Raw genomic sequence first — 24,244 nt, forward strand, 5'->3', positions numbered from 1 at the left:
TGATCGCAGCTGTGACGTCCAGCATGTTCCTTATCTTAAACGCAAAATAACAAGCATGAACTAATATATACTCCTTTATCTGTTCTCTCTTGTAAAGCACTTTTCCAAGCTGATCGGGCTTCAAACCGACTGCTATATCTCAACAGATTAAAAAACCAAAACTATCACCTTCTGTTTTATGCTGTTAATCTTTATAAACTGTATCATACTTACAATGAACGTGTGTTTTCTCTACCATCTACCCACCGTATTGTACAGACAAGAATAACAATCGGATATTGCACCACACAATGTAACCAATGAACAGGATGAGTGTCACCTCACTCAGTGCCTCACACACGACATGGTGCACCCTTATGACAGTGTAGGTCAGCAAGGATAGATTTCTCAGTTGCTGGTTAATGTGTGACAGCTCTCGTGTTACGGCACGGGCTTCCATTTTCCAGAAACCTCTAACTGTAGAGGATGGTTGAGCAGCGTGTTTTGGTGTGAATCCAACTTCCCATGTCTCCTGCCCGGGTGATATGTTACCCGCTAAGTATGAAAGAATGAGGTACCACTGGGTTTAACAAGTGACCTTGACTCGTAGATAGTGAGAGAAACGTCGGAGGCATTCTGATAAACACGGGAATTTGTACGTGGTACGTGGGATGTACTGCTTCTCCCAACCCCCCCTCCCCTCCCTCATCTAGCTCTGTACGTAATCATGTTTGTGTCCTTTTTTTTAGTTACATGATATGTCAATTATTATCCCAGAATGAACTGTTTGTAGTTATATAAAATGTGTAAATTGCAAATCTGAGGCGTGTAGTTAAGGACTGTCAATGTGTCATTCTTGGAGTTTTCAACAACTTTGATATAGGTCGTCACTGAGTTACGCAGTCACAGGTATCACTCACACCGGTTAGGTAGAAGGGAGACTTCGTGCTGTTAGTGAGGCAGCAGAGCTCCCGCTCCTCTACAGCGAAATGGGGGCGCGACGGCAGAGTCTGCACGCGCTGTGACCAGCTGAGGCCATTTCCGGCTCGGCAATCTCACCGCATCTCCACTTGAACCGCAGAGCGTAGGACGATGCAAAGCTCGCTCCAAGGTGATCCGCGTAAACTACTATCGATAACTAACAGTGATACTTCACTCTCTGTAGTAAGTACTTCGGTAAATAAGTACTCAAGAAGGCTGGTTGCCGTGCAAAATTCCTTGCAGGTAAAAATGTTTGCCTTGGTCCCGAAACGTAATTACGAGCCGGACACGTCTTTAAGACCCAAGCTGTAGTTGTTTTCTATGAAGGAACCGATAACGCGAAGAATTTACAGCCCTAGCTATAAATCCTAAAGAGGAAATCGCCACGGAATAATTGTAAGTAAGACTCCAGTACCACAGCTTAAAGTCACTTATTGATTATTACGTCAATTATTTCGGAAGGTCCCATTTTCAACAATATACGTACACAGTGTTTGAGAATTACAATTTGCTATAGTCCTATAGGAATTTTATACTTAGTAATCTTATAACTAGACCGCGGATTTTAGGTAAAAACCTATTTTGTTCCCGAGTTCCTATTTGCATAAAAATGTGTAGTTATGCGTTTCATTACTATTTACACTTAATAGCGTTAATTCTATAGGACCTAAAAAAGTCTATTTCGACGTTAGTGCCTATTTTTGCCTATGTCGGCTTTAATATCTTAAAAAGTGCCGATTTCGTCATAAGACAGTGGCTCCAAGTTTTTCCACACTATACGACAAATGGAAAAAAATATTTTCTGCCCAGCGTGCAACAAGGTGGCTAGTTGATACGCGCTCATGCTTCGTATTTGCCTAACACTTCGGTCTTTTTTAATTTTTTCACATCGCTATCCCTGTTAATACCAAATACTCTTTATAGGTGTTTTATTATTCATATGTAAAAAATAGATCACGGATCTTTAGGTTAAAACCTATTTTTTTTCCTAAGCTCCAATTTGCATATAAGTTGGTACTTACGCATTTCATGACTAACTAAACTGAATACAGTTAGTTCTATAGGACCCAAAATTGCGTAATTAGATGTTGACGCCTAATTTTGCCTATTTTGGCATCAAAATCCTAAAAAGTACCTATTTCGTTCATCTGACATAGAGTTCTTGTGTTTTCAAAGATTAGAAAAAAGAAGTAAACTTAGGGCTTTACGTCTCGTCAAAGGCGAAGGTCATTAGAGACTGTTTACAATTCCTTTGCTTGCCTTACAACCAACAGTACTCTCGGCACGTTTGTATGGTCATCCATCCAAGTACGCGCCGAGCGCGACAGTGCTTAACTTCGGTGAGCGAATGGGAACCGGTCAAAGATTTTAGTTACACATTAGAATCGAACGTGGGAGTACTAAATGTTATATTTGAAAATATTTCATTTGTAGGATTCTGGCCAGCTGTGTATTTTCGCAAAGAAACGGTTTCATAGGCCTTAAGCTGAGCACGGATTAAAAAATCACAATGTTAATCGTAGACGTCCTCTATAGCTAAATTACTGCCCTTCGCGCATTTTCTCGCTGCTGTCTACAGGCAGTCCTATCAAACTACTCTCTTTCGTGAAAGGTATTAGACGTCAATTTTCCGGTTCGAAAAATAATTTGCCAGTAATGAGATGTTTTCATCTGAAGCACCGGTAGATTCCATTCACTTGTTCAGAAAGGACGGCTATCTATCAGGTGCCATATATCCAGCAACGAGTAAGATACTTCCCCTACCCCTCCCATGCACCGCAGCAACAAAAAAAAGTAGCGACCGACGTGTGAAGTGTTACTGACGTTCTAAGTGCAAAATAAATTCTAGTTTCTGTGTGAGAATACTACGCCATGCCGAAAACAGCTAGCTCAAAGTCTACTCTATGGGCAGTGGCTGCAAGATTTTCCGCATTATACAACAGGTGGGAAAATTATTTTCTGCCAAGTATGCAACAAGGAGGTTAGTTGATGTTTTTCTTAGACTTATTATTTTCCTGTCACTTAGGATTCTTTTTTATCGCTATCCTTTAGTAATACGAAATACTCTTTATATGCGATTCTAAACTACATATCCCTTTTCTCTCGTATTAGATTTCGAGTGTTAAGAAATCTCACTTAACTCAGCATGCAGATGGAATCGCACATAAAGCTAATGTTGAACGAAAGTCAAAATTGGAGCAAACTCTTTTAACCAATAAATCTGGTGAATCTTCCGAAAAAAAAACAAGTTCTGCAGTGATTTGTGTCATGCACTTGTGGCAGCAAACATCCCCTTTCGGAAACTAGAAAACACTATTTTCAGAGGTTTTCTTGAGAAGTACTGCCACCAGTCTATTCCTGCAGAGTCAACTTTACACAAGAGTTACGTGGATTCAGCTTACAATGCTGCAGTGCACAGAATCCGAGAAGATGTTGGAGAATCTTGTATATGGATTTCTGTGGATGAAACTACTGACAGTCTTGGCCGTTACATTGCAAACCAGATTATTGGCAAGCTAGATCCAGATGCTCCATCCAGGGCTCATTTGATTTACTCAAGACAGCTTGCAAAAACTAACCAACAAACAATAGCACAGTTTGTGAACAATGGGCTTAAGATGCTATACCCAAACGGAGTGGATGAGAATAAAGTACTTCTCGCCGTCACTGATGCTGCTGCATATATGATAGCAACGTTTCAACTATTAAAAGTATTCTACCCATTGATGCTGTGCGTAACTTGTGTGGTGCATGGGATCAACCGCATAGCAGAGCAAGTAAGGCTACAATTTCCTAAAGTGAATAAAGTAATATCTATGGTGAAGAAAATTTTTGTTAAGGCACCATCAAGAATACAGTCATTCAAAGAACAGCTTCCAGATGTCCCATTGCCGCCAGAGCCTGTTGTCACCCGCTGGGGCACGTGGCTGATAGCAGCAGAATACTATAGTACGCATCTCTCAGCTGTCCAGAAGGTGGTTGAAAACATACCGGAGAATGCTGCATCCGTAACTGCAGCAATGGAGTTACTCAAAGATTCTTCTTTAAAACGGGACTTATCTTACATTAGGGCCCACTAAACATTTATGGAAAGAATAATTTCACAGTTACAAGGCTCAGGGAGACCTATCTACGACTATATTTCTTTGCTTGAAGAAGTCAAAATGAAAATTAATGAAGCGCCAGGTGAAGATGGGAAAAAGTACGGGCAAAAACGCCAACGGTTTTGCAGAAGAACACTGGCCTGAAGGAGTTGTGTGCAGCTGCCGACATACTTAGTGGAAAATCCAGCACTCCTGAATGCAACATTCCTGTCCAACATGTACCGAAAATGAATTACGCCCCAGTCACATCTGTTGATGTAGAACTTTTTTTTTTCAGCGTATAAATTGATTCTGACTGACAAGCGCCACAGTTTTTCACTAGAAAACCTAGAAAAGATTTTGGTTATTTATTGCGAAGCCAACTATGATCGGAATATGTGAAACTACGAATGTATTAATTAAACCATTGCCACATCTTTTTTACAGAGATCTTCATCTTGCAGGAACTCAAAAATATTTGGAGTTTTGTTCAACATTAATGTTGTAGATTGCTGTGCTGTATAGCTGTGTAAATATTCAGTCTCCTTGTTTTAATGACTAATAAGATGTTCATACTGTCAACACTGTGTATTTTAATTTGTTTTTATTTTCTCTTCATCACTTATATGAGAGCCTATTCTAGGTTTTATATAGCCTAAATGAACTACTGAAGGACCCTATTTCAGGTGCTTAAAATACACTTTTTTACGACCTAAAAACCCGTGGTCTACTTATAACTGAATAATTTCATTAATTATGCAGGAATAACTGAAACTGCAGTCGTAATTTTCATTACCACTAATTACGTAAACAACTATGTTGTACTTAATTTTTATGTTTCCAAATCAGTAAGAGCGACACGTACGTCTACGTTGTCCCGGCGTATATATAACATCTGGTTTGACTGTATCCGGTGTTTTTTTTTTTTTTTGTTACATTTCACGTGAATTTCTAAATTATCTATTTCAGGTCGATTTTGTGATGTTTTATAGTGTAGCGTAATATTTAATATAATAGTCTAAATATTTTCTGTAATGTTTCGACAGTTCACACCATAGATTCTTTCTTTACTCGTGTCGGATGCCGGGTTGTCTGCAATTCATCGCATTCGCACAGAATTGTGTTGGCATTTGGCAGTTGGAAGTTCTATTTAAGGAAATTGTCCCTCGATCTTGCGACTTCGGTCCGTAGTCTGTTCTGTTTTATATTTACATACACTATGTGATCAAAAGTATCCAGATACGCCCAAAAACATATGTTTTAGGTGCATTGTGCTGCCGCCTACTGCCTGGTACGCCATATCACAGACCTTAGTAGTCTTTAGACGTAGTGAGAGAGCAGAATTGGGTGCTCCACGGAACTCACAGACTTCGAACGTGGTCAGGTGATTCGGTGTCACATGACATATGTCTGTACCCAGGACTTCTACACTCCAAAATATACATTCTTTCCGATGTGATAGTGAAGTTGAAACGTGAAGGTACACGTGCAGCACAAAAGCGTACAGACCGACCTCCTCTGTTAACTAACAGAGACCGCCAACTGTTGAAGAGCGTCGTAATGTGTAATAGGCAGACATCTATCCACCGCGTCACACAGGAATTCCAAACTGCACCAGTATCCACTGCAAGTATAATGAAAGTTTGGCGAGAGGTGAGAAAACTTGGATTTCTTGGTCGAGTGCCTGCTAATAAGCCACACATCATGCCCGTAAATGCCAAACGACGCTTCGCTTGGTGTAATGAGCGCAAACATTGCACGATTGAACAGTGGAAAAACGTTGTGTGGGGTGACGAATCACGGTACACAATTTGGCGATCCGATGGCAGGGTGTGGGTATCACGAATGTCCGATGAACGTCGTCTTACAGGGCGTGTAGCGCCAACAGTAAAATTCAGAGACAGTGGTGTTACGGTGTGGTCGTGTTTTTCATGGAGGGCGCTTGCAACCCTTGTTTTGCGTACCACTATCACATCACAGGCCTGCGTTGATGTCTTACGCACCTTCTTAATTCCCTTTGTTGACGAGCAATTCGGGGATGGCGAATACATCTTTCAACTCGATCGACTACCTGTTGATAATGCACGGCCTGTGGCGGAGTGGTTACACGACAACAACATCCCTGTAATGGACAGGCCTGCATAGAGTCCTGACCTGAATCCTATAGAACACCTCTGGGATGTTTTGGAACGGCGACTTCGTGCCAGGCCTCATCGACCGACATCGATACCTCTCCTCAGTGCAGCTCTCCGTGAAGAATGGACTGCCATTCCCCAAGAAACCTTCCAGCACCTGACTTAACATATGGCTGCGAGAGTGGAAGCCGCCATCATGGCTAACGGTGGGCCAACACCATACTGAATTCCAGCACTACCGAGGGAGGGCACCATGAACTTGTAAGCCATTTTCAGCCAAGTGTCCGGATACTTCTGATCACATAGTGTAGTTACAGCCTTTGGTCAGAGATGACAATGTCTTTAGGCACCTCTGGCGTCTGTATCTACCGTTTCGCTCTCAATTCTTATCGATTAAGTCAATAAAGTTCTCTAAATAATTTTTTTTTTTGTTTGAAATCGGTGTGTTCATTAAGAATTTCCTTTGTATATTTTTTGTGTGAATATACATCTCAAGTTGTTCCAAAATATTCATTTCTAATCCTTTTAGTGTTTTACGTAATATTGTTAGACCGGTTTCGATGTTTTTTGATGAGTGGTTTTTGTTTTTTTAGATTAAACAGGAATAGCACAATAGGGTGTAGGGCTTTACATCAGGAAAGAAATGGAACCCAGCGTAGTTGCAATAAGGTATGTAAACGAACGAATGATGTGGGTAGATTTGACAGTGTCTAGCAAGAAAATTAGGATTGTGTCAGTATATTCGCATTGTGAAGGGACAGATCAAGATAAGATGGATAGTTTTTATGACGCACTCAGTGATGTAGTTGTTAGAGTAAAGGACAAGGACAGTGTTCTGCTCATGGGTGATTTTAATTCCAGGATTGGAAATCGAACAGAAGGGTATGAAAAGGTTATGGGTAAATTTGGAGAGGATATGGAGGCCAACAGGAACGGGAAACAACTCTTGGATTTCTGTGCCAGTATGGGCTTAGTAATCACAGGGAGGTAAGAAGGAAATGACAAGTATTTTGGACAGGTCAGGAAAACTGCTGGTGAATCCTGTGGATTCCTTGGGCAAATGGAGGGAATATATTGAAGAGTTGCTCAATGTTGGTGAAAATACGATCAGTAATGTTTCAGATTTCGAGGTACAATGGGATAGGAATGACGATGGAAACAGGATCACATTTGAGGAAGTGGAGAAAATGGTCAATAGACTGCAGTGCAATAAAGCAGCTGGGGTGGATGAAATTAAGTCGGAACTCATCAAATACAGTGGAATGTCAGGTCTTAAATGGCTACACAGGATAATTGAAATGGCCTGGGAGTCGGGACAGGTTCCATCAGACTGGACAAAAGCAGTAATCACACCAATCTTTAAACATGGAAACAGAAAAGATTGTAACAACTACAGAGGTATCTCTTTAATCACCGTTGTGGGTAAAATCTTCGCAGGTATTGTCGAAAGGAAAGTGCGAGTATTAGTTGAGGACCAATTGGATGAAAATTAGCGTGGGTTTAGGCCTCTTAGAGGTTGTCAGGACCAGATCTTTAGCTTACGGCAAATAATGGAGAAGTGTTATGAGTGGAACAGGGAATTGTATCTATGCTTTATAGATCTAGAAAAGGCATATGACCGGGTTCCTAGGAGGAAGTTGTTGTCTGTTCTATGAGACTATGGAATAGGAGGCAAATTTTTGCAAGCAATTAAAAGTCTTTACATGGATAGTCAGGCAGCAGTTAAGAGTTGACGGGAAATTGAGTTCATGGTTCAGAGTAGTTTCAGGGGTAAGACACGGCTGCAACCTGTCTCCACTGTTGTTCATAGTATTTATGGATCATATGTTGAAAACAATAGACTGGCTGGGTGAGATTAAGATATGTGAACACAAAATAAGCAGTCTTGCATATGCGGATGACTTAGTTGTGATGGCAGATTCGATTGAAAGTTTGCAAAGTAATATTTCAGAGCTAGATCAGAAATGCAAGGACTATGGTACGAAGATTAGCATCTCCGAAACGAAAGTAATGTCAGTGGGAAAGAAATATAAACGGATTGAGTGCCAAATAGGAGGAACAAAGTTAGAACAGGTGGACGGTTTCAAGTACTTAGGATGCATATTCTCACAGGATGGCAACATAGTGAAAGAACTGGAAGCGAGGTGTAGCAAAGCTAATACAGTGAGCGCTCAGCTACGATCTACTCTCTTCTGCAAAAAAATGGTTCAAATGGCTCTGAGCACTATAGGACTTAACAGCTGTGGTCATCAGTCCCATAGAACTTAGAACTACTTAAACCTAACTAACTTAAGGACATCACACGCATCCATGCCCGAGGCAGGATTCGAACCAGCGACCGTAGCAGTCGCGCGGTTCCGGACTGCGCGCCTAGAACCGCGAGACCACCGCGGCCGTCACTCTCTTCTGCATGAAGGAAGTCAGTACCAAGAGCAAGTTATCTGTGCACCGTTCAATCTTTCGACCAACTTTGTTGTATGGGAGCGAAAGCTGGGTGGATTCAGGTTACCTTATCAACAAGGTTGAGGTTACGGATATGAAAGTAGCTAGGATGATTGTAGGTACTAGTAGATGGGAACAATGGCAGGAGGGTGTCCACAATGAGGAAATCAAAGAAAAACTGGGAATGAACTCTATAGATGTAGCAGTCAGGGCGAACAGGCTTAGATGGTGGGGTCATGTTACACGCATGGGAGAAGCAAGGTTGCCCAAGGGACTCATGGGTTCAGCAGTAGAGGGTAGGAGGAGTCGGGGCAGACCAAGGAGAAGGTACCTGGATTTGGTTAAGAATGATTTTGAGGTAATAGGTATAACATCAGAAGAGGCACCAATGTTAGCACTGAATAGGGGATCATGGAGGAATTTTATAAGGGTGCTAAGCTCCAGACTGAACGCTGAAAGGCATAATCAGTCTTAAATGATGAAGTGATGATGATGATGATTAAACAAAATCTTGATTGGCTGCTTTCACTGACTCTTACGTGTTCGCATAACAGTGTGATGAAATTACGTCCTGTCAGACCGATGTAGAAGTTATTGCACTTATCGCACGTGATTTTGTAAATTCCTAGTTCTAGTGGGAATTTCTGGGGTTGCGAAGTGTAATTTCTTTCTTGCTGTTAGCGTGAAAAGCGAATTTGTTTACTGTGTTTTTGAAAAGAGCATTACTTTTGTTAGAAATATTACCTAAATAAACTGTTGACATGCATTTAAATTTAGTTGTGTCCTTTTTTCTCTAACTACGTGAATGTCTTGGTGTAGTGTGTCTTGTTTTGGTTTTATTGGTTTGTTATACAATTTTGTTACAATTTTAGAGTGAAAGATGTTTTTGTAAGCTACATATTGGTGTATTTCAAGTTCTTTATCGATTGCTTCTTTATTTAGTGGTAAATTCATTAAACAAAAAGTTGAAATAAATAGTTATACCCAAGTATTTTAATCGTTCTACTTGTTTACAAAACATTACTGCTTAGAGAGATAGTAACTGTTGCTTTGTCTTCACGCCTTCTCGTTGCTACTAGCCGTGCTTTCAATTCTTGCTCATTAAAACAGTTTGTGTTGTTCTGGGCCAAGCTTTGATTTTTTCCACGCCTCTACTGCAGCGCCCCTCAGCAGTATCTGCTTTGGTCAACGCGATCAAGTCATCTGCGGATCCTTTCATTTTTGTGTTTGCTGTGCAATCGAAATTCAGCAGGAAATTATATTCCAAAACCCTAGGTCACAGTAAGACCCCTGTGGAACCTTTTGTCACATTCTTTTCTAGTCTGATGATATCAGACACCAATACTGCTGTCTCGCACTGAAATATCGTTTTCTAGGTTATGTAAGTTCTCAGTACAGTGATTTAACGATGCTGGACCACCAAGCTGTGTCAAAAGCTCCCTGAACATCGAGACTGACCTTTATTACCTACTGTCCTTGTGATATACTTTGCTCTACGAAGCTCTTAATGGTCAACAGTGCATCGACTGCCCCTCTCAGTGTAGTAAATCCATACTGATAGTTGCTTAGAAGATCCTGAGAGAAGAAATTGTGCACAATTCCGTTAATTGAAAGGTTTTACAATATTTCTTCCTCCGTATACACAAGGCTGATGGGACGAAATCTGGATACTTCTACCCCGTTTCCTTTACCCTCTTCGAGAACGGGTACTATTTTGGCTCTTTTCCGCCGTCTCCGAAAGCAACTGTTCTTTACGCAACTGTTACATAAAGCGGTAAGATAGTTGAGAAAAACGTTATAAAATCGAAGAAGGATCTTGCTAGTAACTCCTTTTTCACCAGAAGTCTTGTTTGCAGTTAAGCTCATTATTATTTCCTTTATTTATCTGTGTAAAAGCTGCACCATCTACCGTTTGTTGGGTCGTAGCGTTTGAGATCTTATTAGTTTATCGTATTCCTTCTCTTGAGTATATAGGTGGCAGTTTCGGTTAAATCCGTGGTTGTTGTGTTATCACTTTCCCTTATCACTTATCAACGGAGTATTATGTACCCCGATGCATTTTGACATACTGCGTTTCAAGGTTTATTTGTTGGGGTCAAACTGCAGTATTGCTTTCAGGACTGTGTTTCTGCTTTCTGTACAGCTGTATGTATTCCTTCTTCTCTTTACAATATTGTTGCCTTCCTACCTCCCTCAGATGCTGGCTATTCTTTGTCCTTTGACAAATTCGCCTTAATGAGTTGAATTATTTTTCACATAGCAGTTAATTCAGGTTGCCACCAGGGAAAGATTTTCTCCAAGTTCTGTATTTCAGCTGATTTTGTATCTTGAACGCTTTATTGCATGAGATATTTAGGACCTCTTCAAATTCTGTTATACGTTTTTCAGTACGTGTTCCCGCTCGAACTTTTACTGCCAAATTCTGGTCTATTTCTTTTAAGCTGTGTAAATCCTTGTCTGGTACGTATTTGTACGTAAGTTCTTCCTACATGCAAAGTCTCTCGGGTTTTCATCTCTAACAATAAATCTTAAGTTTAAAGTATTCTCCCAGTATGCAGCGTTGGGAACACTCCCATGATAAAACTAATAATTATGTTGTCGAAGTAACCCTCTTCCTCACCACACGTACACTGGCTTAACGTTGGCAGTAGATGAGAGGTGGTCGTAGTCAAGTCAACATTGCTCTTTCCTTTACTATTTTCACAAGTTGGTCCTTGATTCCCTCGTTCAGTAGGCACAGATTAGTGAAAACCAGAAATTCTTCTGTCTCTTTTCCTCTGGAATTTGTTACAGTATCATGTAGTTGGTTACTGTATTACACCACATGCATTGCTGTCCATAGCAGTTACTAAACCAACTCCTTTATTGTTAGTTATCATTTCGTCAATTTTTCTCAGGTCATCTTTCACGGGTTTTGTGATTTGTAAGTAAACGCTGCATATGAGAAATGGCAGTTTTTCTTTTAGTATTTCTACAAATACTGAATCTTCTTCGAACAAATGGCTGATCATTACGGAATCAATATATTTGTTGAATATGAGCACTGCTGCCGTTTTCCATGTGTCACCTGTGCAAAATGTCCTGTAGCCTCTAGTGATTCCACCTACGTTCTGTTGATAAAAATATGGTTCTTGTGTGAATGCAATGTCAATAAGATATTGCGCAATAAGCTGCATCACGTTAGCTGTTGCAGTTCTGGAGTGCTGTAGGTTAATTTTTATGCACTTCATTTCTTTTTGAAGAGCCCAAGTTGTTTGGCTTGTATTTGGTGTTGCCATAGTGATAAACGGCGTTGTGTGTGCGTTCTGCACTATTTACTTTGGACGTATCCATACTCCTGCATTGTTCTTTCCCAGCACAGAGGTGACGAACAAGTATCTCATTTTCCGGCCGTTTCCTTTTTAATCGTACTTAACAATCGCTGTAGATAACGAAGTTCGTCGATTGTTGTAGTTTTCTGAGTTGCTTATCAATTAATTGTTGCAAAGCCACAAAATATTTAGTGCACTGTTTCGCAATAGGAAGCACTTTCTGATTTCTTGTCACTTTCAAAATGGCTTTGTATTCTCTTGAGGACATGAGGTAATATTTATGGACATCGTCCACAAGTGGTGCACCTCTCGTTGAGGAATCTGATACTGACCAACTACACTCGGATCCCGCAGCTATCATGTCACTGTTTTGTTATGTAGCATCAGATGCAGGTAGTGTGTCAGTAGGCAGTTGCTGCGCCAGACGCCATGTGAGATATAGTATCAGATTCCTCAATCTCGCTAAAATCATATAACTCGTTAGTGTCCACAGGAAGGACACTGACGGTTTCATTTGACAGGTTTTTAATATGGTGTTCACTGCAAGACGTATTACCAGTCACGAATGAGCTGTTGGCAGTATCCTTACTAAAACTGAAATCAGATCGACGTCTTTTAGTGTGCTAGGATGATATTTCTGGAACGGTAACGTCTAAATCAGATGTGTGTCGCTGTTTTCCCGACCGTGTAGGGAGAAGAGAAATTTAAGGAATTACTTCTTGTAGCGACGGTCATATTTCTGGTAATGTAGTAGAACAGTCACATGCATGTTGCTCTTTCCGGACTGTGTGGGTGGCTGCGGAATTTTCGGAGCTGCTTCTTGTACAAATGGTACAGCAACATTATGTACAAGAGCAGGAAATTCCATTTCACCGTTTGAATATTTAGTAGCTGTGAGCAACTTTAGTAGCTTGATATGACAACGCCTTTCCAATCATGATATACAACGTCATCCATGGTAATATACACACTGAAATGATATCCGTCATAGGGTATTTGTGCGGCGCATGGTACTTTTCTGATATTGTCTAATGTGTGTTGACCAGTGCGACGAATCGAATTTATATGAGAGCATCCTTGAACCCTGGAGCTGGTTCTAAAATCTTTGACGGACCCCAGTATGCGTCCCCATTTAGACATTTCGTTAACCATTACTGCATTACTAATAAGTGGAAACAAACTAGGAAAAGCAACGCGTGTACTGGCACTTTTAAAACGTCTTACTGGCGTCATTATTAATTTAACAGACAAATAAGCCTTCTGTACTAATCGCTCTACGTTTTCAGCAGTTCTTAAAAATAAAAAAAAATGGAAATATTGCCTCGAAATACGCTTGAGCAGTGCGCAATATTGATGGCACAAATTGTCTCTTGCCGATTTTCGGTAGTCATCTATTACGATATTGGGAGCAATGTGGATGATGACGGCTTTTTCTGGTGAGATCACATTTTCGGTAGAAACAGAAGACATCTGTTTTGCTGGAGCAGCCGATCGATCTTTGTTGACGCAATTCAGTCGTGGAGATTTCAATAGCGCACCCATTTCCGCGCGCTTTCGGTAGATTCGGTGTTGACAACAGCTGACTGCAGCGCCGCCCTGTAAACGTTTAAGCAGCTTGCCGTACTGACGGAGCTGCCCTATTTATACAACTCGGCTACACGGAATCATATTCTCTGCGTTAAAACGGAAGAGGCTACAGTGACTCTTGTGAATTAAGCTACAACACAACTAACTTCAAGAGCTGTAACAGTTGCTTTAAACCACTATTTGAAACATTTTTAGAGCAGCAAACAGACGCACATGTTTAAGTTCGTTGTTAGTCAAAGATTCTGCCAGTCAGTTGTAGCAGATGAGACATTTACGATGGAAGGTCATAGAGTTTTAAGTATCACCAAGGAAGCACTTCCCGTGGTGGTATGTTACGAAACTACATCTACATCTACATATATACTACGCAAGTCACCCAACGATGTGTGGCGGAGGGCACTTCTTTCTATGTATTCGCAATACATTACATTTGTCTGTGTTAAGGGTCAGTAGCCACTCCCTGCACCAAGTGCCTATCCGCTGCAGATCTTCCTACACTTCGCTGCAGTTTTCTAATGCTACTACTTCTCTGTATACTACAGCATCATCCGAGAAAAGCCGCATGAAAACTTCCGACACTATCTACTAGGTCATTGATATATATTGTGAAAAGCAATGGTCCCATAACATCCCCCTGTGGCACGCCAGAGGTTACTTTAACGTCTGTAACTGATGTTAAAAGACTTTCTGCAGTAATCAGTAATTGCTGTCGTGCGCTAAACAAAATGTAACCAACCGGATGAATCTAACGATTCTTTTGATGACTGTATAATAAGCAGCACCAGTAGGTACGGGAAGCTCTACTGTAATCGACTATGGGATCGAGAGAAGGGTATAGAAATGTTTTACATTAACAGGTACAAAGCGGCGCAGTGAGAATATAGGTGAGGTATAGACAAGTGAAGAAGTTTGAAGGAAAGTCCTATGGTCTATTACACATAGATGTTGTCCAAATATTGTTTCACTTAGAGACATTTAAGCGTAGCATTTTCATTAACATTATCGAATTTACCGATTGCTTAAATGCTCGGTACGCCACGAATGGGAATCTCTTTTGTATAGACATATTTTCACTGCCGTTTTTGCTCTCAGGCCTAGAACAGTATTAAATGAATAGAAATGTGGTGTTTCCAGAAGTATGATTTTGTTTCCAAAGATATATTTGTGTACTGTAACGTCATTTATTGTGCGTTCTGAGACGTTGACGAGACGCGATTACGCGTTAAATTTCTTGTGTGATGTTCCTTGATTATGCCCAATTGTTTTTCAAAACAAAGCATGTTCATGCAGGAAAATGACTTCTGTCACAGTACAATTCCAGAGCAAGAGGGAGGAATATTAACATCGGCCCGGAACGGCTGAGAACAAAAGAGCCTCGGCCCCTTTCGTAAGCCCACATTGAGAAGCCAGCCTCTTCGGCAGCCAAATATTCTGCAGCAGACTGCCAATCAGCTGCGCACACAAAAGGAGGAGAAGAAAGGGAAAGCGAGAGGAGCGGCAGGTAGTAGGCCGGCCGAATCCTGTGCAGAGGGAGCAGGCACCAAGCCAGCCGCAACCGCCGCCTCACGAAGTCGCCGGTACCACAGGGTTTAGATGTTCTGGTGTCGATAGTTAAGATATCGGTATCGGTTACAAGTAGTCGGTAATGTCATAGTGTCTTACGAGAAGCTCTGTACTTCGGTATCTGAGGTTTCGAGTGATTTTGCAGTAAACAGCAACTTCATATGTAGTACAGAAGTAACCATGAGTGCACTAGTGAAAATTACGTACCATGTTTAGTCTGTAACGAACGTCAGATTCCAACTACTTGTATCAGATTTATAAAACACTTTATACTCCGGTAGCCACAGCTGTGGAAATACATCTTGAAAAATGAATAACCGCAATAGCTGTTAAATGATGCTGTTTAAAACGACCGGTTTCGCAGCTCAAAGCTGCATCCTCAGGTACACATCTGAGTTGAAAAAAAGTCAGTATACGCAAAATCCAGACCAGGGTTAAATGTACGACACAGAATTGTGTCAGATGAAAATAAAACGTCCAAAGGAGGACAGATAGCCAGGCAATAAAATCGGCAGATCGATGCAGTCGACCAACCCAGATAGCCAGGAGCCCTAGAATGAAACCGTCAAGAGAACACGTTAAATGTTCAAGCTGAACTGAGACATTGCAATCTTTTCGCAAACTTCGGCTGTCTAAATAGGGTTAGTTTTATTCCTATTTTTACTATTCCAATACTATTTTTGATGAAACTTCCTGGCAGATTAAAACTGTGTGCCGGACCGAGACTCGAACTCGTGACCTTTGCCTTTCGCGGGCAAGTGCTCTACCGACTTTTTTTTTTAATAAAAATAAAAACGCGGTTCCTCCGCTTTATGGTCCAACAACGCGACCACTTCTTTTTTTTTTGGAGGGGGGGGGGGGGGACAGGAAGGCAGGGTAAACAAACAATCTTTATTCGTACAATTGTGCTGTCTTAGGGATAAGAAAAGTAGCGAGACAGCAAAAACAATTTGGAAACCTTAAAATCAACGCAAAGGCCGCTCTCTCTCTCTCTCTCTCTTTTTTTTTTTTAACAGGAAGAAAGTAAATGACAATCCTAGTCATGGGCGGGAGTGAAAATGAAGTCATCATCCGCATCACAATCCCTGCAGCACGTGGTGTCGCATCATAAACCTGGCAGAAAGCCATATAATCTTGACCATTTCTGCCAGTGTGGGCGGTATGTATTAACCTGCGTCGACCATTCGAGGACCATTATCTGAGGCGGTTTCGGTGTTTACCATCGTTGTGTGTGTGTGTGTGTGTGTTTTTTTTTCACGTTAGCATAATGCAGTCATAACTGGCGCCAACAGGTAGGGGCCAGTTTTCTTCTCATTGTGCTATATGCCAACATAATTGAACCGCGCAGTACTGTCTCTAGTCTTTCTGCTGCAGGAGTCTTCTCAGTTCTGGGACACCCCAGCTGTCGGGCGGGTTGTGTAAAACACTTCCTAAAAAATTGGAAAAGTAGGTCCTGTATTTCGTATGACTCCGTATGAGCTCGTGTTGTTCTTGTAAATACATCCAATAATCCATCACGGACTTAATATAGTACGAATACAAATATTTCGTTGCATGTCCAGCTATCCAGTTGACCGCCTACGTCTTTTGTTTGGGAAAAAATGTCTTGTCCGGTAGAAAAAGTACATCCGATGTGATTTCTGTGTAGTTAACGCCGAAGGAAGGCCAGTATTCGACGTGTCAGCACCCAGACGTCCCTCGCTGCGCCACACACTAAACCATGTTCTTCCGTTGCTAACAGTCCACAGTTTGTGCAAAGAGGAGAATAGACCATATGAATTATATGTAATCGACTCCTGGTCACAAGTTTACGGTTTATAAGAATATACCACATCGATCTCACTGCTGTTGACAGTAATGGAGTATGCACTGCACACCAAATGTGGTTCCACGTTCTCGACGGGTATTTGAATTCCATTATGTTGTGGCCATTGTGATCCATCAAGCATCTATAGATCTCCCGAGTCGTGGGTATTCTCGTCGAAGGTACTTTCAGACGAACATAACTGTAATCAATAAGAAATGAGGCAATGTGTGCAAGAGAAGGCGAAATATTGCCCACCGCAATAGGGGGTTCGTACGAAGGCGGAACAAGTACTTCTATCAGAGCTGACGTTATGGTATGCTTTCTTTGTTGCCAATTTCGTATCATCGCTCGCATGTAAAGCGCCAGAGCTTTGTTTCGCACGTTTGTGAGGTTGAGGCCACCGTTCCGGAACTGTAGCGTTAACGTATCATATTTGATCTTAAATAACATCCCAGTACTAACATAGTAACCAAAGGCAGCCATAAGGCGGTCTGCAATACCCTTCGGTATTGGTAGGATCTGCGCTAAATGGGGCAGTCGTGACGCTATGTGAACATTGGTGTATGCCACACGTTGGATCATGTCAAAGGCTCTCAGTGGGTTGTTGCGTATCGTCAGACGAACATTCTGCAGAAGCCGCCGAGAACTCGCCGCCGCTGACCGCCGTAGCGAACGGGTAAATGTAATCCCAAGACATCTCAGCGATTCCACCGTCTGAAACGGTCCCGGTACGTCTTCCAGACCCCGGCCAATGTGCATAATTTTGGATTTCGTCATGTTAACGACACTGCCTGCCGCCGTCCCGTAAGAGTCCAGATGTTCAACAGCCTGACGCGCTTCATGTCCTGATCTGACAAGAAGGATCAGGTCGTCCGCATATGCGCGACAAACGAAAGAGTTCTCATTAAGCGCTATCCCAGTAAGTGAGCGCCTCATAACACACATCAGCGGCTCAAGCGCTATCGCAAACAGCATCATGGAGAGTGGGCACCCTTGTCGGACTGAGCTGTTAATAGAAATCGAGCCCGCTTCCCGACCGTTTACAATCACCTTCGATGTAGCCCCTCAGATTAGCCTCATAACGATGGAGATGAAAACAGGTGGAATCGCCATTCGGCACATGACTGACGCCAAGAAGTCATGGTTTATCCTGTCGAACGCCCCATCGAAGTCTACAGATATCATCGCTGCTCGCATTTTACACGTTTCCGCAAGGGCGATAACGTCACGGTATTCACTTAACGTCGAGATGTTGCTTCGCACCCCTAGGCAAGCCTGATCAGGGGATATTGTCCTGGATATCGCCAGCTTGAGACGAGACGCTAATAGTCGTGCAAAGATTTTATAGTCGGTGTTTAGCATAGTGAGAGGCCGATATTGATTAACACTGCGACTCCCCGCCATCTTCGGGATGGGGAGAAGAAAGCCCGTCACAAAATCCGACGGTAGGCGCATGTCCGGACGCATCGCCTCATTGTACATCGACACCAACTGTGGCATCATCAAACGACTCACGCCCCCTCCTCACAGCTTTACTTCTGCCAGTACCTCGCCCCCTACCTTCCAAACTTTACAGAAGCTCCTCTGCTTTTTGGTGTTAAATATTTTCGACAGATTTCCCTATGTTCCCTCTCTGCCCTCTCCTCTCCGGCTTACTTTTGTTTCACTCCTCATTTCTATCACTCAATCATATTTTTGTATTCTTTAACCCCTTCTCCTCATTTGATTCACATGAAATCTCTGACCCTCTGAGACAAAAAGTTTTCGTCACTATTTCAAGCCGATGGTATATCGCTGTAATCCATATCTTCTGTTTTTCGCCAAGATTGTTTCATGTTCCATGTTCTATGACATTTTCCCATCTTTGTACTGATCAGCTGTATAAGGCCGCCACACAGCCTTCCTTGTTCCGCTAATCCGTAGCATTTACTGCTCCCGCCACGGCCGCGAGTGCGCCGGTCTTCCCGGTCGGCTCCCTACCTCCGCGTACACATTGTTCCACCAGCTGTCTCCTGCTCGTTCCGGGAACGCGACGACTAGGTTTCACAATCTGGTAGATTCGTTCTTTAAAACCGCACTGCTTCAGATTTTCAGCATCTTTCTCTGCACACATCTTTCTCTTTACTTTTTCCTTTAGTTTTCCGACTATACCATGGTTTTTATCTGATCTGTTTTTCAACCTGCATACGCTACTGCCACACGAGTGTACGGCGCATTAGCTAGCTCTCCCAAAGATGAGTTTATTTAATAAAATTCGCGCTTTATTTATTGCCTTCATTTTAATTCCACACTTTAAACTTTGAATTTTAGACCGAAGCAGTTCTTTCAATGATTCTTATTTGAGGATCCCTTGCTATCCGGGGTGGTCGACTCCATCGCTCTGCGGACTTTATTACCTGACTACCTTTCCTTTGACGGACGTTTTATTTTAATTTTACTGAGAAATTGGGTTGCCCATTGAACGTCGGTTTAGATTTTTTTATTAAATGACTGTGAACACTCTTATGCGTTGTTTACTCTATCATTTCAACTCAGATGTCTACCTAAGGATCATGCTATAAGCTCTGAAACTGTTCCTTTCAACACAGCATCATCTAACAGCCGTTGCGGTTCTTCATTTATCAAGTTGTGTCACAATGTTATCATATACCGACTTCCTGAGAAAGAGGTCCCGGTATTAGTCAGCCATAGCGCCAGTAGTGTCAGTGTCGTCGTAACTGCCGTCTGCTTCATATCTGCTGTGCAGCGAGCTACGTTAATGTAAGTATTAACTGTATTTTTCTTGCTTGTCGCTTCTTTTTCCGTGTGTTTTTGTTTTTAGGAAGCTTTAATTTTCGAGCACTAGTAATAGTGTTCCATAGATTTCGTGTTTGTTTTGAATACAGTCAGAGAGAGTCCCTTTAGTCAGCTGTAGTGCCAGTAGTGCTAGTGTTTGTTTTGAATACATTTCAAAGACAGGTAGTGCTTATTTTCATTGTTTCCAGCAAGAAATGTCTAGTCGCCACAGTTTAGTCAGCTATCAGCCGCGTTTAGTGAATTGGCAGTCTAGTTAAAAGTTGATTAACTCTCTACAGTAAATTGATTTCTTAGGATGGATAGGATGTATGACTGCTGTGTACGGACGCAGGAGGAGCTGACCACTGTTCGCGAACAGCTGAACGTGTTGATGGCCGCGGTCAGCCGTCTTCAGGCTGCTGCCTCGGAGTGTAGCGGTAGTGGGGAGTCTGGTGCGTCGCATGGTACACCCCAGGTGTTACATCCTTCACCCACTGCCCTTGCTGTCGAGACATCTTCGCGGGTACCGGGCGCGGTTGGGCCGCCCTCTCCACAAGCGGAGTGGCGGGTTCAGCGGCGTTCGCAGCGCACGAGGCGGAGGGTCAATGTGGAGGCTGGCCGTGTGGCGTCACCCGCACTGCCTGTGAGTGGGCATGTGGCCGCTCCTTCAGCAAGGTCCGAGCAGGCACACGGGGGGAGGGGTTTATTAGTTATTGGGAGCTCCAACGTTAGGCAGATCATGGCGCCCCTTAGGGAAATAGCGGAAAGGTCAGGGAAGAAGGTCAGTGTTCACTCTGTCTGCTTGCCGGGGGGTCTCACCGGCGATGTGGAGGAGGCCCTGCCGGCGGCGATAGAGAGCACGGGGTACACCCAACTGCATGTCGGCACCAATGACTCCTGCCGTCTGGGTTCAGAGGTCATCCTCAGTTCATACAGGCGGTTGACGGAGTTGGTGAAGGCAGAATGCCTCGCTCGTGGGGTGAAATCTGAGCGAACTATTTGTAGTATCGTTCCCAGAAACGATCGCGGTCCTCTGGTTTGGAGCCGAGTGGAAAGCTTAAACCAGAGGCTCAGACGATTCTGTGGAGATCTGGGGTGCAAATTTCTCGAACTCCGCTATCGGGTGGAGAAATGTAGGGTTCCCCTGAATACGTCAGGCGTGCATTACACGCAGGAAGCGGCTACAAGGTTAGCAGAATACGTGTGGAGTGCACATGTGAGTTTTTTTAGGTTACAGAATTCAATCCCTAGGCCCGACAAGACGCCTCCTGAGACGCGGCAAGGTAGTAGTAGGCAAAACGCAACAGGGAATAACAATATTAATGTGGAAATAATAAACTGCAGGAGCGTCTATAGAAAGGTCCCAGAACTGCTCTCATTAATAAACGGTGACAATGCTCACATAGTACTAGGGCACAAAGTTGGCTGAGACCAGATGTAAACAGTAATGAAATTCTAAAAGCAGATTGGAATGTATACCGCAGAGACAGGCTGGACAGTCAAGGGGGGGCGTGTTTATAGCGATAAAAAGTGCAATAGTATCGAAGGAAAGTCACGGAGATACGAAATGTGAAATAATTTGGGTGAAGGTCACGGTTAAAGCAGGCTCTAACATGGTAATTGGATGTCTCTATAGGCCGCCTGGCTCAGCATCTGTTGTGGCAGAGCACCTAAAGGAAAATTTGGAAAATATTTCGAGTAGATTCCCCGACCACGTTATAGTGCAGATTTTAATTTGCCGGATATAGACTGGGAGACTCAAACGCTTATAACGTGTGGCAGGGACAAAGAATCCAGTGAATTTTTTTAAGTGCTTTGTCTTAAAACTACCTTGAGCAGTTAAACACAGAACCGACTCGTAGTGATAACATATTAGACCTTCTGGTGACAAACAGACCCGAAGTACTTGGAATAGTTAACGCAGAACAGGGAATCAACATGAGGAGGGCTATGCAAGAGGCGTTCAATGAATTCGAAAGTAAAGTTCTATGTACTGAGTTGGCAGAAAATCCTACGAAATTTTGGTTTTATGTCAAAGCGGTAGGTGGATCCAAACAAATTGTACAGACACTCTGTGACCAAAATGGTAGTGAAACAGAGGATGACAGACTAAAGGCCGAAATACTAAATGTCTTTTACCAAAGCTGTTTCACAGAGGAAGACTGCACTGTAGTTCCTTCTCTAGATTGGCGCACAGATGACAAAATGGTAGATATCGAAATAGATGACAGAGGGATAGAAAAACAATTAAAATCGCTCAAAAGAGGAAAGGCCGCTGGACCTGGTGGGATACGAGTTCGATTTTATACAGAGTACGCGAAGGAACTTGCCCCCTTCTTGCAGCGGTGTACCGTAGGTCTCTAGAAGAGCGTAGCGTTCCAAAGGATTGGAAAAGGGCACAGGTCATCCTCGTTCTCGGGAAGGGACGTCGAACAAATATACAGAACTATAGACCTATATCTCTAACGTCGATCAGCTGTAGAGTTTTGGAGCACGAATTGTGTTCGAGTATAATGACTTTCCTGGAGACTAAAAATCTACTCTGTAGGAATCAGCATGGGTTTCGAAAACGACGATCGTGTAAAACCCAGCTCGCGCTATTCATCCACGAGACTCAGAGGGCCATAGACACGGGTTCCCAGGTAGATGCCGTGTTTCTTGACGTCCGCAAGCCGTTTGATACAGTTCCCCACAGTCGTTTAATGTACAAAGTAAGAGCGTGTGGACTATCAAACCAATTGTGTGATTGGATTGAAGAGTTCCTAGGTAACAGAACGCAGCAGGTTATTCTCAATGGAGAGATGTCTTCCAAGCAAGAGTGATTTCAGTCGTGCCGCAGGGGAGTGTCGTAGGACCGTTGCTATTCACAATATACATAAATGACCTTGTGGATAACATCGTAAGTTCACTGAGGCTTTTTGCGGATGATGCTGTAGTATATCGAGAGGAAATTGTACTTAAATGCAGAAGGATCTGCAGCGAATTGACGTATGGTGCAGGGAATGGCAATTGAATCTCAATGTAGACAAGTGTAATGTGCTGCGAATACATAGAAAGAAAGATCCTTTATCATTTAGCTACAATATAGCAGGTCAACAACTGGAAGCAGTTAATTCCATAAATTATCTGGGAGTAGGCATTAGGAGTGATTTAAAATGGAATGCCCATATAAAATTAATAGTCTGTAAAGCAGATGCCAGACTGAGATTCATTGGAAGAATCCTAAGGAAATGCAGTCCGAAAACAAAGGAAGTAGGTTACAGTACACTTGTTCGCTCACTACTTGAATACTGCTCAACAGTGTGGGATCTATACCAGATAAGGTTGATAAAAGAGATAGAGAAGCGCGCTTCGTTACAGGATCATTTAGTAATCGCGAAAGCGTTACGGACATGATAGATAAACTTCAGTGGAATACTCTGAAAGAGAGACGCTCAGTAGCTCGGTACGGGCTTTTGTTGAAGCTTCGAGAACATACCTTTACGGAGGAGTCAAGCAGTATATTGCCCCCTCCTACGTATATCTCTCGAAGAGACCATGAGGATAAAATCAGAGAGATTAGAGCCCACACAGAGGCATACCGACAATCTTTCTTTCCAGGAACAATACGAGACTGGGATAGAAGGGACAACCGTTAGAGGTACTCAAGGTACCCTCCACCGCACACCATTAGGTGGCTTGCGGAGTATGGATGTAGATGTAGATACTCGAGTATTTGAGTACTTAACCCTCATATTTTACTTTGAATCCAAATTGAGCGTTTTGCCTTAAAATACATTATAGTAAATGAGTGCTTTTATGTGAAAGAAAAGCTTACTGCGCCGTAATAATCGCATGTGTGGTGCAGCTCCTTACTATCTAACAAACAACATCCGTCACCAAAGTACTCAACCTGTCAACAGTTCAGAAAGGTGACACTGACTGGAAATATATTGGTGTTCAGTACGCTCTTCATCTTCTAGAAATTTAGGTGATCTTAGCTAAAACTCGTACCTTGCAAACTACACTCATGCTCATAAATTAAGGATAATTGCAGAATCTGTTGCCACACAACGTGGCACTATACAAAACTGGCGCTAATAGCATAGGCACATAGGAAACACACACGACACAGATCTGTAAGTCCACAGTGTTTGTGATGAGTTGAGAAAACCGTCCCGAAACACATGTGCTATAAAACGCCGCTGTTTCCTGCACGTGTACCCCGACATCAATATGCGATATGATCACCATACACACGTACACAGACCGCACAACGGGTTGGCACACTCTGGATCAAGTGGTCGAGCAGCTGCTGGGGTATAGCCTCCCATTCTTGCACCACTGCCTGTCGGAGCTCCTGAAGTGTCGTAGGGGTTTGAAGACGTGCAGCGATACGTCGACCGAGAGCATCCCAGACGTGCTCCATGAGGTTTAGGTCTGCAGAACAGGCAGGCCACTCTATTCGCCTGATATCTTCTGTTTCAAGACACTCCTCCACGATGGCAGCTCGGTGGGGCCGTGCGCATTCATCCATCAGAAGGAAGGTGGTACCCACTGTACCCCTTAAAAGGCAGACTTACTGGTGCAAAATGACGTTGC

Source organism: Schistocerca americana, chromosome 5, assembly GCF_021461395.2.
Source record: "Schistocerca americana isolate TAMUIC-IGC-003095 chromosome 5, iqSchAmer2.1, whole genome shotgun sequence".
NCBI classification, from domain to species: Eukaryota; Metazoa; Arthropoda; class Insecta; order Orthoptera; family Acrididae; genus Schistocerca; species Schistocerca americana.